The 19,391-nt window shown below is 47.8% G+C and overlaps 1 pseudogene; it reads right to left on the minus strand.

Annotated features, from left to right (window-relative positions):
- Positions 1–2,509: 2,509 nt before the first annotated feature.
- On the minus strand, positions 2,510–19,097 carry LOC147103068 (uncharacterized; annotated as a pseudogene).
- Positions 19,098–19,391: the final 294 nt, after the last annotated feature.

Here is a 19,391-nt window from a genome sequence, read left to right on the forward strand (position 1 = left end):
CACTTTGGAGGTCAGGACATCCAGTTTGTCCTCGTCCGATTTGATTGCTGCGGAGGCGGTCAGGAATTTTTCAAAACACTTAAGCCAGTGAGTAAACTTGGTGGATGAGTCCGCCTCCCGATGATCTAAGTCCAGGCATGCTGGTGTGAGGATCTTCTCCATTATAAAAATTTTGTTAATAAAATTGATGCGCTATCAATTACTCATAAAAGACTGAGAGTTAAGAGAGTAACTAAAGGCTTTTATTAACAAAAGAATGAAGGTCTGCCTCGAGTGGTCGACCGGTCCAGAAATACAAAGGGCTAGGGAGCAGTCACCTTTATACTAGGACTTGTGGGAGGAGTCAGCCGAGGCATGTCCAGGCATGTACACAGTGGAATACAAACAGTGGTTTACCACAGTGTTCTCATGCGTCTGCTGCCCTTGTCCTTTGAAGTGGAAGAGGACGCGGATTTGGGAGATGCTGCCGAAGAAGCCTTCGTGAGTTGCTGCAGTGCATCTTGTAGATGGTGCACACTGCAGCCACGGTATTCCAGTGGTGGAGGGAATGAATGTTTAAGGTGTTGGATGGGGTGCCGATCAAGTGGGCTGCTTTGTCCGAGATAGTGCCGAGCTTCTTGAGTGTTGTTGGAGCTGCACTCAGCCAGGCAAGTGGAGAGTATTCAATCACACTCCTTACTTGTGCCTTGTCGATGGTGGAAAGGCTTTGGGGAGTCAGGAGGTGAGTCACTCGCCACAGAATACCCAACCTCTGACCTGCTCTTGTAGCCACAGAATTTGTGTGGCTGGTCCAGTTACGTTTCTGGTCAATAGTAACCCCCAGGATGTTGATGGTGGGGGATTCGGTGATGGTAATACCGTTGAATATCAAAGGGAGGTGATTAGGCTCGCTCTTGTTGGAGATGGTCATTGTCTGGCACTTGTTTGGCGCAAATGCTACTTGCCACTTATCAGCCCAAGCCTGAATGTACACAGCTACCCAGAGTGCACAGAGAGCTGCTGTACACAGATGAACCTTTCTCTATATTTATCCACTGTTCTGCATTTAATTGGAGAGTTAGGTCACTGAGTGACAGTCCCAGAGAAACGGGCAAGTCCCACATTCCACTTTAATGCCACATTCCTGTGTACAGAGGATTAAATACCAAGGAGAGAAGAAATAGACATTTCTAACTTTGTCATTCTTAATACCATCTAGTAAACAACTGTTTAGTTGATACGTTTATTAGGTTATAATAAAGATAATGAATATATAAATACATTCTGGGTGAACCCAGTCTTGGCTTATGTCAGTGTGGCATGATTCACATTAAACAGTCTTTGATATTATGTTCACGTCAGACACTTAAAGCTGCTCTGTGAATTTGAATCAATCAAATGGCAAATGTCTCTGTTGCTGTAATATAATCAACAACATGTCATAAGGACCCAGGTAAACATGACATTTATCAACCAAATAAATAACATCTTTAATGTAACTGTGAATAAGCAGACAACTAATGAATTACCATCAGAATTCTGAGTTCACAAGTGTTGCTGACACTAAGATAAAGGAAAACCAGTGTGAGAGAGATAGAAAGAAAACAGAAAGACTTGCATTTCTATAGCACCTTTCACACCCTCAGGACATCACAAAGCACTTTACAGCCAATGAAGTACTGTTGTAAGGTAGAAAACGCAGCAGCCAATCTGAGCACAGCAAGCTCCCACAATCAGCAATGTGATAATGACCAGATAATTTGTTTTTAATGATGCTGATTGAGGGATAAATATTAGACACTGGTAATAACTTCCCTGCTTTTCTTCGAAATAGTGTCATGGGATCTATTATGAGAGAGCAGACATGGCCTCGGTTTAACATCTCATGCTAAAGACAGCGCCTCCAACACTGCAGCACTCCCTCAGCACTGCACTGGAGTGTCAGCCTAGATTTTTGAGCTCAAGTCTTTGGAGTGGGAACCTTGTTTGAAGCTTCTGAATTTTGCACTTATGTCCCTATGCTCATTGTCCAAATAGTTTGTTTTACTTCCAGCTCATTAATACTTTTAATTATTTGGTCGACTTACCCAAAAACAAAGTCATTTTCTCTTTCCCTCTCACGTGACAAATTGCTCATAATTAACTATTCCCCCGCCCCCCCCCCAACTTTGGCAGAAAAACTGAAAGCAGAAACACACCTTGATAAAATATACCAGCACTCAAAGCTGAATATTTTACTTCCCTTCCCATCCAAATTTTGAAAATTCTACTCAAAGTTCTATGAGGTTACAAGTAACTGTGTAAACCCCAACATGCTTATTTTTTGATACGCTAAATTAGATATTTCAAATCCTCTCAGCAGGATGCACAGTTAAAAGTGATTGCTGCAGGATCTGAAAGGAGAATTCCCTCAGCTGAACTATGTTAAGTGAAGAGTCAAAGGCACTCAGTGGCAGCGTTTTTGCACTTAAAAGTTCTGAGGATCTTCTGACCAGTTTTAATGGCACTTCTTGTTTCAAGCAAACCTTCTTCAGCGTCTCATATAGTCAGAATGCAAAGCCTGGAGAAGCGATGAGCGGCCTGGTACGTCACACAGACTGGGATCTTCGGATTAGTAAATTACAGCATTGTCACAAACCTCAGAGATCAAAGAATCGTTCAAATCAGCAGTGCCAGCTATGGCTCAGTGGGTAACCCGCTCGCCTCTGAGTCAGAAGGTTTGTGGGTTCAAGTCCTACTCCAGGGAACTGAGCACATAAAGCTAGGCTGACACTCCAGTGCAGTGCTGAGGGAGTGCTGCACTGTCGGAGGTGCAGTGCTGAGGGAGTGCTGCACTGTCGGAGGTGCAGTGCTGAGGGAGGGCTGCACTGTCGGAGGAGCAGTACTGAGGGAGTGCTGCACTGCCGGAGGTGGCGTCTTTCAGATGAGATGTTAAAACGAGGCCTCATCTGCTCTCTCAGGTGGACGTAAAACATCCCATGGCACTATTTTGAAGAAGAATAGGGGAGTTATCCCCAGTGTCCTGGTCAATATTTATCCCTCAACCAACATAACAAAAACAGATTATCTGGTCATTATCACACTGCTTTTTGTGGGATCTTGCTGTGCGCCAATTGGCTGCCGCGTTTCCCACATTACAATAGTGACTCCACTTCAAAAGTACTTCATTGGCTGTAAAGCGCTTTGAGACGTCTGGTGGTTGTGAAAGGCACTATATAAATGCAAGTCTTTCTTTCTGCAATATCATTTGCAAAGTCTACTACACAACAATCTGGGTCTTGGATTTGTACAGAGCACAGTGGGAAATTAAAAATATTAATGTTTGCAGAAGCTGAACTGCTCTTTCTGCTGTGGATTTTCTTAATCTGGCTCATGGTCTCAGGATCTGGACATTGATTTTGCGTTACATGTGTTGGAGCCATCTGACAGTCATTGAGATTAGTGAAAAAATGTTCATGTCCTGAAGCACAAAGTTGATCATCACAAGATATAGATCCATCTGTTCCTTCTTTAGAAAATGCACTGGAACTCTGAGCACTGTTCTGCACAGGTACAGGGGAACCACTCCGCTCCCGACCACATTACAACCTTGGTCCAAACATGGACAAAGGAGCTGAATTCCAGAGGTGAGGTGAGAGTGACTGCCCTTGACATCAAGGCAGCATTTGACCGAGTGTGGCATCAAGGAGCCCTAGTAAAACTGCAGTCATTGGGAATCGGGGGGGGGAAAACTCTCCATTGTCTGGAGTCATACCTAGCACAAAGGAAGATGGTTGTGGTGGTTGAAGGTCAATCATCACAGCCCCAGGACTTCGCTGCAGGAGTTCCTCAGGGCAGTGTCTTAGGCCCAACCATCTTCATTTGCTTCATCAATGAACTTCCCTCCAACATAAGGTCAGAAATGGGGATGTTCGCTGATGCACAGTGTTCAGTGCCATTCACAACTCCTCAGATAATGAAACAGTCCATGCCCACATGCAACAAGACCTGGATGACGTTCAGGCTTGAGCTGATAAGCGGCAGGTAACATTCTTGCCACAGAAGTGCCAGGCAATGACTATCTCCAATAAGCGAGAGTCTAACCACCACCCCTTGATATTCAACGGCATTACCATCACCGAATCCCCCACCATCAACATCCTGGGGGTCACCATTGACCAGAAACTTAACTGGACCAGCCATATAAATACTGTGGCAACAAGAGCAGGTCAGAGGCTGGGTATTCTGTGGTGAGTGAGTCACCTCCTGAATCCCCAAAGCCTTTCCACCATCAGCAAGGCACAAGTAAGGAGTGTGATGGAATACTCACCACTTGCCTGGATGAGTGCAGCTCCAACAACACTCAAGAAGCTCAACACCATCCAGGACAAAGCAGCCCACTTAATTGGCACCCCATCCACCACCTTAAACATTCACTCCCTCCACCACCGGCGCACCGTGGCTGCAGTGTGTACCATCTACAAGATACACTGCAGCAACTCGCCAAGGCTTGTCGGCAGCACCTCCCAAACCCACGACCTCTTCCACCTGAAAGGACAAGGGCAGCAGGCACATGGGAACACCACCACCTCCAAGTTCCCCTCCAAGTCACACACCATCCTGACTTGGAAGTATATCGCCGATCCTTCATCGTCGCTGGGTCAAAATCCTGGAACTCCCTCCCTAACAGCACTGTGGGAGTACCCTCACCACACGGACTGCAGCAGTTCAAGAAGGTGGCTCACCACCACCTTCTCAAGGGCAATTAGGGATGGGCAATAAATGCTGGCCTTGCCAGCGATGTCCACATCCCATAAAACAAATTTTTAAAAAGGTAGTGAATTATGCTCATAGCCAACTTCCTCATCACTATTCAGGTGAACATTAAATGGACGTATTTTTGTCTCTTGCTGTGGTTGTAACACATCCAAGGAAATCCAATTGGATTCATCTATTTCTGTAACCGCTTTAACTCGAACCCAGTAAGACTCATTGATGTCACTTGAAATCATCTGTTCGCTCACATGTTCGGTTTGTGATCAGTGAGCAGTTTTGTGTAGCAAGCCACTGATTCTCTGGATCACATCCTTGATTTGTGATCAGTTCGGTTTGTGTGCTGAAAGGTAAGCATTCCACTGTGTAGCGTGTGGTGGATGGCACATCTGTCCCTGCTTCCCACAGCATGACATGATGGGAGTTTCCTGAGATGAATGACACATTGCGAGGTGGAGTCTGCACAGCAATTACACAGTGGAGAAACTGATGGAGGTACAAGAGGCCATTACTGTAGTGTCCGAGTATCAATAATACACCGACTGCAGGAGAACAATAATAACAGGTATTTACTGAACAGAGGGTAAGCTTAAACTGAAGTACAGAAGCCTGCTATGGCTTTATATACAGGTGTGGTCACTGCCGGTACTGCAGTATAAAATCAGTTCTCTCTTAAAGGTACATACACAACAATTCCTCCCCTTTTAGATAAACAGTACATAACATTCATTTAACAACTAAATAATAACTAATTACAATTACACTTTTCACTGTACTATATACAGCAACTGAAATAATCATTTATAAGTTCAGTCTTTGAGGAGGCTTCCTGATCCTGACTGGATAGCGCCTTTCTCGAGTATCCTGTTCTTGCGGCGGACTCGATTCTGGCTCATTGTCAATGGTTGGTTCGTCAGCTTCCAATACCACTGATTCTGAGGTAGACAAAATCTGTACTTCGGGTTCATTACCAGGTGCACATGCTCGTGGTATGGGTTTGGCTTGTTCCTGTGACTCTAGAATCTGGTCAGCATGGCATCTCACAATGTTCTCCCCAACATCCACTGTGTACATTAGTGGCCCCTGCCGTGTGCATATCGTTCCTGGCTGCCATTTTTCTGTTCGGTAGTCGTGGGCCAAGACTGGTTGCCCTATCTTGAAGCTCCTGGTTGGCTTCTCATTTATGTGCTGGAATTGCTTATCCTCAACATCTCGTCTTATGTTTGGTTTGAGCAAATCCAGGCGACATTTTAGCCTTCGGTTGAAGAACATTATGGCTGGAGCTTGGTTGGTGACTGCATGTGTCGCATTCCGGTCAGCAAACAAGAAATTATCCACCATGTGTTGTAGTGGTATGTCGTCGTTATACATTGCCTTTATTGCCTTTTTAAAGGTCTGAACAAACCTCTCAGCCAATCCATTTGTGGCTGGATGATATGGGGCAGATGTGTAATGTTTCACCCCATTATTCCTCAGAAACCTCAGGAAATCCTCGGACACAAACTGTGGTCCATTGTCAGAGCAAATCTGTTCGGGGAAGCCATTCCTGGCGAAGATGGTCCGTAGGACTGCAATAGTTTTCTCCGTGGTGGTGGAGGACATTTTGATGACCTCTGGCCATTTCGAATGGGCATCCACGGCGATTAAAAACATTGAGTCCATAAATGGACCAGCAAAATCAATGTGTACCCGTTGCCATGGAGATGAGGGCCACTCCCATGGATGTAGCGGGGCCTGTGGCGGAGCGTTTTGGACCTTCTGGCATCCTGTGCATCTCTTGGTCATATCCTCGATTTCTTTATCGATTCCCGGCCACCACACAAACGCCCTGGCTAGGCTTTTCATTTTTACCCCTCCCAGATGACCCTCATGAAGCTCATTGAGCACTCTATCTCTCAACTTGGGTGGAATTACCACTCGGGATCCACACATCAAGGTCCCCCGGCACACTGACAGCTGTTTACTCCTTGGCGAGAATGCTGGCAACAGTGAGTCGCCATGTGCTGGCCATCCCTTCACCGTCAAATCATAGACTCGAGAGAGTGTCGGGTCATTTCGGGTTTCCTTCTCTATACTTGAGTTTGTAACAGGTAGACATTCGACTATGGTCGAATGGAATATCTCAACAGGGTCCACTGCAGGTGCTTCCTCCACCGTAGGCAACGGTCGGCGTGACAGCCCATCAGCATTTCCATGCTGTTTCATACCCTTGTACTCTATGTCGTACTGATGTGCCCCTAGAAAAAGTGACCATCTTTGCAGCCGTTGCGCCGTCATCACCGGAACGCCCTTCTTTGGGTTAAAAATGGAGACCAGGGGCTGATGATCAGTCAGTAGGGTGAATTTCTGCCCGTGCAGATAGTGATTGAACTTCTTCACCCCCCACACCAGGCTGAGGGCCTCCCTGTCAATCTGGGTGTAGTTACGCTCGGCTGAGGTTAACGAGCGCGACGCAAAGGCTATTGGCCTCTCTGAACCGTCAAGGAATTTGTGTGACAGCACCGCTCCAATGCCGTAGGGAGACGCATCACATGCCAATCGAATCGGAAGTGTTGGATTGTAGTGGGCCAATACTTCTTTTGAAGTGATTAGGCATTTACATTTCTGAAAGGCACACTTACACTCATCACTCCATTTCCATGTTACTCCAGTTTGCAGCAGGGCGTTCAGTAGGTGCAGAATTGCAGATAAATTCGGCAAGAACTTATGGTAGTACAGGTAGACTACCCTTTATCCGGACTTCCGGAAACCGAAACCCTCTAAAAACCGAAGGTTTTTTCGTTCAGCGTAAGTCGTGCATACGAACGAAAAAACCTTCGGTTTTTAGAGGGCTCCGGTTTCGGAAGTTCGGATAAAGGGTAAGTCGTGCGCACGACCACCCGCCGACCCCCCCGCGGACCCCGCCGGCCCCGACAACCGCCGACCCCGCCAGCCCCGACAACCGCCGACCCCCCCGCGGACCCCGCCGGCCCCGACAACCGCCGACCCCGCCAGCCCCGACAACCGCCGACCCCCCCGCGGACCCCGCCGGCCCCGACCCCCGCCGACCCCGACTGACTTACGCTGAGCGTCAGCGTAAGTCGTACGCACGACCCCCCGCCGACCCCCCCGCGGACCCCCGCCGACCCCCCCGCGGACCCCCCCGACCCACCTTCCGAAATCCGAAATTCTCCTTTATCCGAAACTCGGCTGGTCCCGAGGTTTTCGGATAAAGGATAGTCTACCTGTAGTTCACCAACCCGAGGAACGACCTCAGTTGCGACACATTTTCCGGTGCTGGAGCCTTGACTACTGCCTCAATCTTGTCTGGGGACTTATGCAACCCTTCCTCATCAATCATGTGGCCACAATATGAGATTTGTCTCCTGAAGAACTCGCATTTGGGGCGGTTGGCTCGTAGCCCATATTCTTGTAACCACCTTGCTCCAGTTTGGCAAGGTGTTCACTGTCATTTTCGCCCGTAACCAGGATGTCGTCCAAATAACACTGGGTCCCCGGGATCCCTTGCAGGACCCGTTCCATCGCCCTCTGCCAAATAGCCGGGGCTGATGCCACCCCAAATACCAGTCGGTTGTACTGGTAAAGACCTTTGTGAGTGTTTGTCATGAGGTATTTCCTAGATGCTTCTTCCACCTCCGTTTGTAGATATGCTTGGGCCAGATCAATCTTCGTAAAGCGTTTCCCTCCAGATAGTGAGGCGAAAATATCTTCTATCCGTGGAAGTGGATATTGTACTGTGTGCAGGACTGGGTTCACAGTTACCTTGAAGTTCCCACAGATGCGAACCTTCTTCGGCTCCCCAGGCGTGCTGCTCAATGATTTCTTCATTACAGGAACGATGGGTGTGGCCCACTCGCTCCAGTCCACCTTGGACAGCACACCCGAACGCTCCAGACTCTCCAGCTCTGCTTCAACGGCTGGGCGGATCGTGTACGGTACCGGTCTGGCCTTAAAAAATTTTGGGTTTGCGTTATCTTCGATTTTTATCATTGCCGTTACTCCTTTTAGAGTCCCAAGTCCTTGTTGGAACACCTCTTTCGCGTCAGCTAGAATTTTTGACAGTCGACCAGGTGTGACGTCGTCATCCTTTTTGTCAGTCACAGTTAGCGCCTGAATGGAATGCCAATCCAATTGTATTTTTTGGATCCATTCACGTCCCAATAATGGTGGTCCTCCATCTTGTAGTATATATAGATACAGTTTCTGTGTTTCCTTGCCGTTGTATTTAACTGGCACCCTTATTTTTCCTCTGGGGTAGACTTTTTGCCCCGTGTATGTCTTCAATACAATGGACGTGTCCTTCAAGGGTATGTGTGAGAATAGCCGCTCATAGTCTCATCGATTCATGACCGTTAAGGCTGATTCTGTGTCCAATTCCATCTTTACTTGGGACCCTGCTATCATGAGGGTGACCCAAATGGTTCGGTGATCCTCCTTTGCGATCACGTTGTGTAAATTTAGACAACTTAGCCTCCTGCTCCCAGAGTCATTATCACTCTCCTGATCTTCCGAACTACTGTCTGTCATTTTTTTTACTTTCTTGTACTTTTCCTTAGTAGTTCTTTTAGTGTTGGTTTTCTTTCCCGACCTGCAGACTCTTACTATGTGTCCCATTTTCCCACATTGCCTGCATACTTTGTCCTTAAACCAGCAGTCCTTCTGATCATGGGTTGTTCTGCCGCAGCGATAGCACTTTTCTGCTCCATATGCCATTTCATTAGCGCTGTATTCTTGTGGTTTCTGTTGTATTTCTGCAGCTCTCCGTGCTGCTGCTTCGTAGGATACTGCCACACTGAAAGCCTGTTCTAGCGTCAGGTCCTTTTCCGAAAGTAGTCGTTTCTGGGTTCCTTCACTCTGGAGCCCGCAGACAAACTTATCCCTTAAGGTGTCTGCCAGTCCTTCTCCGAACTGGCAGTGCTTCGATAACTTGCGTAGTTCCGTAAGATAGTCAGCATTGCTCTCATTCTTGTGCTGGTTTCTTTTATGGAACTTGAATCTTTCTGCTATCAGCAGCGGTGTAGGGTTTAGGTGTTCCTGTAAGATATTAACAATCTCTTCAAAACTTTTCTCCATTGGTTTAGCTGGGGTAATTAAATTCCGCAATAGGCCGTACGTTCTCGCGCCCATCAAATTTAATAATACCGCCGCCTTCTTTCCATCGGCCACCTCATTTGCCTTGCAGTACACTTCAATTCTTTCCACATACGTGGTCCAGTCTTCTACCTCATTGTCGAAAGCAGTGATACTGCCAATCTTCGGCATCTTGGGTGGTTTAAAATGGCACCTCCCGCGCTTTTTCTTCTTCCCCAATGGAATAAAATGGCGCCTCCCGCGCTTTTCCTTCTTCCCCTTGCTGCCACGCTGCTCCTAGCGTTCTACATGGTAATGGCGGTGACCCGCAGCTTCGGCGCATCTCATTTTTCCTTCCCCTCATTTTATTTTCTCTATGCTGCCCGGTACTTGAGCACCGACCACGCCCTGTGCGCTCCACCCTCTCTCTCTCTCTTTTCCTCCCGACGACGCTGCACGGCCCCTTTTGCAGAGCCGCTCGATCGAGCTCGAGCCCACCGCAGTCCGGAAGGGTCAGCGCACTACCTGCTACCAGCACGATTTGCTGGAACACCTTGACTGGGGAGCCAAGCCCAGCTCTCCACAGCCTCCCCTGCAATTCTACGAACTCCGATGGATCCCTGGGCGGTTGCCCGCGGTCGACGCCCGTTGCTCTGACTTCAACCTCCAAGAAGCTTCTTTTCAGGGAAAGATCCCCGTGAGGTGATGCAGTACTGCAGGTGAGTTCAAACCTGCTCGTCGCCAGTGTAGTGCCGAGTATCAATAATACACGGACTGCAGGAGAACAATAATAACAGGTATTTACTGAACAGAGGGTAAGCTTAAACTGAAGTACAGAAGCCTGCTATGGCTTTATATACAGGTGTGGTCACTGCCGGTACTGCAGTATAAAATCAGTTCTCTCTTAAAGGTACATACACAACAATTACTTCAAACATCATTAAGACTGTCTCTCTTAGATTAAAATGTTAGCACCCTCCTTTTTTCATCCTTATTTAATTTGCCTTGCTGTTCCTTGATACATTTCCTTCTGCTTTGGCCAGCTGTTCATTTATTGCTCCAAGTAGAATGCAGGTACCAAGTGTCCAACGTAGATGCATCTTGTCCGATGTTGGTGGGAGAAAATTTTCGCTGCTACATGGGGAAAACAAACTTTGTCCGCACACAAGTTAAATTGCTGGCTCCCCTATCCCAAGCACCACTGTCACCAATCCTTACTGTGGCACAGACACAGAGGGGGAGAAATGGAGACCGAAACACAGGAGGGAATTTTTACTTCCCAATGTGCTGGAAGCTGGGGGCGAGGGGTCCGGTAGTGTGCAGGAAACCCGGAGTCTGGATTTCCCCACACGCTGTGCAGATTTAAGCCCTGGGAGGCTCCCCGTCTGCAAGTCCGCCTGAGTGAAAGGCGGAGGCCGCAGGACCAGGTAGGCCCGATCCCCAACCCTGGGGAGGAGGGGGTGGTGTCCGATCCAAAGTGGAGTCCGATCCCCAGGGGGTTCCGTTTCCCAACCACGGGGGAGGTGGGGGGTCCAATCCAAAGGGGTGTTCTGATCCCCAACCTGGGAGGTGTCTGATCCCGAAGGACGGTCCGATCTCCAACCCTGGGGGGGGTTCTGAGCCCAGGGGGAGATGGTATGGGTGGTGGGATCTGATGGTTGGGGAGCTTGAGGAAATTGTTTAAGAAAGGAGGGAGAGAGAAAACGGGGAACTACAGTCCAGTTAGCCTGATATCAGCAGTAGGGAAAATGCTACAATCTATTATTAAGGACGTGGTAACAGGGCACTTAGAAAATCATCAGGATTGGGCAGTCAACATGGATTTATGAAAGGGAAATTATGTTTGACAAATCGAGTTTTTTGAGATTGTAACTAGTAGAATACATAATGGGGAACCAGTGGATGTGGTGTATTTGGGTTTTTTGAAGGCATTTGATAAGGTGCCACACAAGAGGTTATTAAACAAAATTAGGGCTCACGTGATTGGGGGTAATATACTAGCATGGATTGAGGATCGGTTAATGGACAGAAAACAGAGAGCAAGCAATTAGGAAAGCAAATGGTATGTTGGCCTTTATTAGAAAAGGATTGGAGTATAAGAGTAAAGATGTCTTACTGCAATTATATAGGGCCCTGGTGAGACCACACCTGGAGTATTGTGTACAAATTTTGGTCTCCTTATCTAAGGAAGAATATACTTGCCATAGAGGGAGTGCAATGAAGGTTCACCAGTCTGGTTCCTGGGATGGGGGGATTGTCCTATGAGGAGAGATTGAGTAGACTTGGCCTATATTCAGTAGAGTTTAGAAGACTGAGAGGTGATCTCATTGAAACATACAACATTCTTACAGGGCTTGACAGGGTAGATGCAGGGAGGATGTTTCCCCTGGCTGGGGAGTCTAGAACCAGGGGTCACAGTCTCAGAATTAGGTGTCGGCCATTTAGGACTGAGATGAGGAGAAATTTCTTCACTCAGAGGGTGGTGAATCTTTGGAATTCTCTTCCCCAGAGGGCTGTAGAGGCTCAGTCATTGAGTATATTTAAGACAGAGATCGATAGATTTTTGGATTGTAAGGGAATCAAGGGATATGGGGATAGTGCAGGAAAGTGGAGATGAGGTAAAAGATCAGCCATGACCTCATTGAATGGCGAAGCAGGCTCGAAGGGCCAAATGGCCAACTCCTGCTCCTATTTCTTATGTGCTTATGTTAAAATTCACCCTACAGAGAGCGAAACAGAGACAGAGAAATGGTACAAGAGAGACAGATGGAGCCAGTAGAGAGAGAGAGAGAGACATAGCTTGAGAGAGGGAGACACACATAGAGACAGAGAGCTAAACAGAGACTGAGGGAGACAGAGAAATAGAATGTGAGGGGGAGATAGAGACGGTAGTAGAAGGTGAGAGGCAGATGGAGACAGAGAAATAGAAAGTGTCTTGGGATGTTTTACTAAGGTGCTATATAAATTCAAAAAATAAAGTGAGAGGTAGACTTAGACAGAGAAATAGAGAGAGAGGGAGATGATTTTAGTAGCTCAGGAGATGGAGACTGAAAACAAAGATTTCTACTGAGACTGACTATGGGTCTCGCGAATGAGCTGATTAAAACAGACAGACTCCTACATTCAGAAATCTGCTCGTGAGCATTTCCAGAATCCCACATGGAGTTTGCATCTCAAGGCAGTCTGAGGTCCAGAATCTGATTGGCCACTATGGTGGCGGAAACTCTGCCGAGTGGGGCTTTGGAGCAGGAACTTTGGCTGATTTGTCCACCTGTGGTGTTTTGTAGCACTCTTCCTCAATCAGCTTCATTACTGTATGATTCACCAGCTAATACGGCTCACATCTCAGTGCACTTGTTGGAGGATTCTAGCAGAGATGTTCTCCTGAGACTCGATAACAGGCCCCTCAGAATGGACCCCAATCCCCATCCATCAGGGGTTGTGTGCATCTCCCCTTCACCCAATGCTTCAGCCAATAGGGAAAGCAACCTTCTGTTCCTTTTCCTTCTCCTCGTCTTCTGAAGTGACGACAGTGCCTTCAGCTATAGACACTGAGGATTAGACCCTGAGGATGAGGATGTGGCAGAGTCAGCTGTGGCAATGTTGGCCTCACCTCTCCCTATCTCGGTAACCTCCTACATCGCCCCCACCGGCCTTCACCTCTCACCCCTCCCTATCTCTGTAACCCCCTATATCGCCCCTCCGCCCCCCTGCCCTTCACCTCTCACCCCTCCCTATCTATGTAACCTCCTATATCGCCCCCCCCACCCTTCACCTCTCACCTCTCCCTATCTCTGTAACCTCCTACATCACCCCCCCTGACCTTCACCTCTCACCCCTCCCTATCTCTGTAACCTCCTATATCGCCCTTCCGGTCCCCTGCCCTTCACCTCTCACCCCTCCCTATTTCTGTAACCTCCTACATCGCACCCCCTCTGCCCCCCTGCCCTTCACCTCTCACCCCTCCCTATCTCTGTAACCTCCTACATCGCCACCCCCCTCCGCCCCCCTGCCCTTCACCTCTCACCCCTCCCTATCTCTGTAACCTCCTCCATCGCCACCCCCCCCCGCCCCCCTGACCTTCGCCTCTCACCCCTCCCAAACTCTCCTTTCCTTTTACTCTGACCTGTGTTGCTTCCCCACACCTTCACCCCACCATTGCTGACTGGGCCTTCAGTTGCCTAGGCATGGAGATTGCATAGCCAGAGGGGTGGGTCAATGGGACATGAGGTTGCACTGTTGTCTGGATTGGGCAGGCTTGATGTTCCCTTTTTCTCCATGTTTATTAAGTCTCAACTAAATGGAAGTGGAATCTTTGCTCTCAGGGCGTGCTATCCCTGCTATAAAGAAAGAAAGGATTAGAAACATAGAAACATAGAAAAATAGGAGCATGAGTAGGCCATTCAGCCCTTTGAGCCTGTTCTGCCCTTCAATATGATCATGGCTGATCCTTTATCTCAATACCATATTCCCGCTCACTCCCCATACCCCTTAATGCCTTTTGTGTCTAGAAATCTATCTATCTCCTTCTTAAATACATTCAGTGACTTGGCCTCCACAGCCTTCTGTGGTAGAGAATTCCACAGGTTCACTACCCTCTGAGTGAAGAACTTTCTCCTCATCTCAGTCCTAAATGTCCTACCCCGTATCCTGAGACTGTGACCCCTCGTTCTAGAGCCCCCCCAGCCAGGGGAAACATCCTCCCTGCATCCAGTCTGTCTAGCCCTGTCAAAATTTTACACGTTTCAATGAGAACCCCTCTCATTCTTCTAAACTCTAGTGAATACAGGCCTAGTCGGCCCAATCTCTCCTCATACGACAGTCCTGCCATCCCAGGAATCAGTCTGGTGAACCTTCGCTGCACTCCCTCTATGGCAAGAATATCCTTCCTTAGGTAAGGAGACCAAAACTGCACACAGTACTCCAGGCTTGCATTTATATCGCATCTTTCCGAACCTCAGGATGTCCCAAAGTGCTTTACAACAGCAACAACAACTTGCATTTATATTGTGCCTTTAATGTAGTTAATTGTCCCAAGGTGCTTCACAGGAACGTTATGGAACAAAATTTGACATCAAGTCACTAGAGGAGATATTAGGACAGGTGGAAGAGGTTGGTTTTAAGGAGCATCTTAAAGGAGGAGACAGGGGTAGAGATGTTTAGGGAGAGAATGCCATAGCTAAGGGCCTCGGCAGCTGAAGGCACGGCTGCCAATGGTGGAGCGATGGAAATACTTTTTGAGGTGTAGTCACTGTTGTAACGTGGGAAATGTGGCAGCCAATTTGCACACAGCAAGATCCCACAAACAGCAATGAGATAAATGTCCAGATCATTTGTTTTAGTGATGTTGGTTGAGGGATAAATATTGGCCAGGACACCGGGGAGAACTCCACAGCTCTTTTTCAAAATAGTGCAATAGGATCTTTTGCATTTATCTGAGACGACAGACGGGGCCTCGGTTTAACGTCTCACCCGAAAGCAATCACTTCAACATGTCTCTTACAACCACAAGGATAAATGGCCAAAAAGCTTTCTCAGTGATCCACACCCATTTGGATTAAGATGACAGCATGTACTGTAGCCAGCGACAGATCATTTCAGTGTTTATATTAATGTTGCTGTAATTCCCACCCAGGCCTTTGTAACAATGTGGACACTGGCCACCCATGCATCGCTCTTACGATGGGCTGAATGGCCTCCTTCTGTGCTGTGTATTTCTATGATTAAAAAAAGGCACACTGCAAATGTAAATTCCCAGCTCCTTCTCAGAACAAGTCAACATGAAATAACTGCCTTTCCTTTTCCCTTTTCTATGTACTTTTGACACTTTGAAGTGTGAGAAGCTCAAGACTAAGTAAAGATATTTTTATCAATTAAACAGCTTTGTGATACAAATAAAAGTCACAGTGATACTGAACAAATGACAGTAATTCCATCAATCCACATCCGTCTCTCTATCAGAATGTTGCTGTGTTTGCACTGATTCCCCTCTGGACACGACTCTAAATCCCATGGATTGACTCTCCCTGCTTACTGCCAGCAATCTCTCTGAAGGCATGAGGAAGAAAGAGAGAGAGACAGGGACTGAAACCCTAAAGATTTTCTTTTAACCGTTTCCCAGTAAGTTTAAGTAAAAAGAAAGAAGTAACTTTTAGGTAGTGTTGCCTCACAGCGCCAGGGACCCGGGTTCGAATCCGGCCTTGGGTGACTGTCTGTGTGGAGTTTGCACATTCTCCCCGTGTTTGCGTGGGTTTTCTCCGGGTGCTCCGGTTTCCCCCCACAGTCCAAAGATGTGCGGGTTAGGTTGATTGGCTATGATAAATTGACCCTTTGTGTTAGGGGGATTACATACGTGGGGTTATGGGGATCGGGTGGGATATGTGTCGGTGCAGGCTCGATGGGCCGAAATGGCCTTTATCTGCACTGTGGGGTTTCTGTGATTTCTGTGATCTGTGATCTGTGATAGTGCCTTTCATGACTCCAGGAAGTCAAATTTTGTTTGATAACACTCCTGTGAAGCACCTTGCGATGTTTTACTACATTAAAAGCGCTATATAAATACAAGTTGCTGATATTGTTGTTGTCCCAAAGCGCTTTACAGCCAATGAAGCACTTTTGAAGTGTAGTCACTGTTGTAATGGAGGAAACACGCCAGAAAATTTGCACACAGCAAGATCCCACAAACAGCATCGTGCTAATGAACAGATCATCTGTTTTAGTGGTGTTGATTGAGTGGTAAATATATATATATATGTTTTTTTTATTCGTTTATGGGATCTGGGCGTCGCTGGCAATGCCAGCATTTATTGCCCATTCCTAATTGCCCTTGAGAAGGTGGTGGTGAGCTGCCGTCTTGAACCGCTGCAGTCCGTGTGGTGAAGGTGCTCCCACAGTGCTGTCAGGGAGGGAGTTTCATGATTTTGACCCAGCGACGATGAAGGATCGGCGATATACTTCCACGTCAGGATGGTGTGTGACTTGGAGGAGAACTTGGAGGTGGTGGTGTTCCCATGCGCCTACTGCCCTTGCCCTTCTAGGTGGAAGAGTTCGCAGGTTTGAGAGGTGCTGCCGAAGAAGCCTTGGCGAGTTGCTGCAGTACATCTTGTAGATGGTACACACTGCAGCCACGGTACGCCAGTGGTGGAGGGAGTGAATGTTTAAGGTGGTGGATGGGGTGCCAATCAAGCAGGTCAATTAATTTCCCGGTGCTCACCTGCCCAAATGGAACTGGTGGGACCAGGCCCACTGGCCAGGGAATTTTCCCCAGACAATGCCCACTGACCACACCCCTCGGCAGGCCGTCTGTGCAGACGGAGTTTGGGAATCAGTCGTTGCCTGAATATCAAGTGCAGCTGAAGAGCTACAGTGAAAACGACCTTCCCAGCCTGCTTTAGCTGGGGTGGGCAGTTTAGTTACTGTGTGCACAGCGAGCTCGGGGCCTTCTCCGTTTTGCTGAAATATAATTGCTCCATTCAGGTACTGAGGCTTAGAAGTCTCCTCTTGGGACAGTCATTAAAATGTATCCAGTTTTACACTTCATTAAACTCCTTCCATGACTGCGGAGCCTGGAGGTGAGATTAGAGGGGATTACAGCATCCACTTGTTACGCAGCACTCAGCTCAGTAAGGAATGCCGTGTCATCCTTCATCTCATTTTCACATTTTTCAGCCTCTATGTTTAAAAGCAAGGCGGTGAAATGAGAATTAAGACGGGACATGTAACAGCTTCTCAATTAATCGTCAAATTCTTGATGACTTTGATTGTGGCACGAGCTTTTTGGGTTATTGGGTATCCTTCTTTCTCCCCCCTCCGCCCTCTCCCCCTGCCCACTCTGTTGGTGTGTTATCGGGTGTCTGTCCTTCTACTGCTGGTGATTTTCTTCCCTCTGTCTCCCAACCCAGGTTCCTTATCTAGAAGATGGCAGATTGTCTGCTCTGTCCTTAATGTTTGAGCAGGGTCAGGGAATTTTGCATCTCTGGAGGTGCCGTCTTTCAGATGAGTTGTTAAACCGAGGCCCCGTCTGCCTGTCAGGTGGATGTTAAAGATCCTGTGGCACTATTTTGAAGAGCAGGAGGTCTCCCAGTGTCCTGGCCAATATTCCACCCTTAACCAACGCCAACAAAAACAGACTAACCAAAACATTTTTTCTCCTCGACAGTTTCTAGTCTCTCACCATTTAGAAAATACTCGGATTTGTCTTTCTTGGGTCCAAAGTGGATGACCTCACACTTCCCCACGTTGAACACCATTTGCAACAGATTTGCCCACTCATTTAATCTCTTTATGTCCCTTTGTAACTTCCTGCTCCCATCTGCACTACTTACTGTGCCTCCTATGTCAAAGAGTGTGGAGGAGTCCACTGCCAGCCTATGTGGGGTTCTGGACCATGACACTGGCACTCTACAATCAACCCTGGAGCATGTATGTGGTCACGTCAATGGAAGCTGCAGTTGGGCCCTCCCTGCAGAAGTCTGTGGCATCAGCAATATCTCAGAGATCTCATACTGGGGTCATGCAGGCTCAACCATCTCCTCCACCTTGGATAGGCTGGCAGACAAAATAGATAGGGGCTTCAGACGGATAATGGATGACCTACAGTCTACTCTGTGAAAGTGCTGATAGCAGAACCGGTCATACAATGGAAATGGGACATGCAGCCATCTCCTAGGATGACAGCACATCTGGACCCCTCACCCAGTGCCCGTCATGATGCCAGCTGGGCCAGACTGCCCCAGCAGACACCAAGTTGCTGCAGATTGCACCCGGGTCCTCTCAGACCTAAGCTCCTAAGTGTTGCTGACCACGGGTATCTCAAGAGCCCTTGAATGAGCCACAGCAGACATCACCCTCTTATACTCCAACCACTGGGGAACACCTTGTAGGAGTACTGGAACTGGTAAGAGAACAGTTCAGACAGGCACTAGGGGCTCACAACAGGCCGATAATTAGTGTTAGGCATGTATATAAGGCAATAAAATAATAATCCTTTTTGAAATCTTTCTGTAGTGGCTGGTGACTCTGCAATGTCACATGACAGGATTATCAATATTGGTCTTTGGGCCGATGTCGTTTATTGGAGGGTGGAAGGACTGGGAGAGATATTAAGCATGACTGTTAATGTGGGGGAGCAGGGATTGTTCAGCTGAAGTGCTCTTCAATGAGCTGCTGCTGAGGACCTCTGGCTGCAGGCTGGTGTTTGACCCTCCTGCTTCCTCACCATCCTCTATGTCATCAATGGCTTCCTCACCATCCTCTATGTCATCACGCTGAGGGTCCTCATCCAGTGGTGGCTCCATGCAGAGCAAACCATAGAGCAAACCACGATCATAAGGCACACTCTTTGTGGGCTGTATTGCAGGAAGCCACCAGACCTGCCCAGGCAACAGAATTGTTGTTTGAGGACTTCAATGGTCTGTTTGATGAGGACTCAAGTTGAGCCATGGATCTGATTGTAGTATAGTTTGGACTCCAGGAGTGGGTTCCTGCGAGGAGTCATAACTGTGAAGGGGATAGCCCTTGTTTCCAAACACCCAGCCTCTCAGTTGCTGTCCAGGGGCAGAGAGTGGAGGGAGGAATGGATGTTTACCACC

Source organism: Somniosus microcephalus, chromosome 20 (genome assembly GCF_052327205.1).
Source record: "Somniosus microcephalus isolate GS21.2 chromosome 20, FLI_Smic_1.0, whole genome shotgun sequence".
Taxonomy (NCBI): Eukaryota; Metazoa; Chordata; class Chondrichthyes; order Squaliformes; family Somniosidae; genus Somniosus; species Somniosus microcephalus.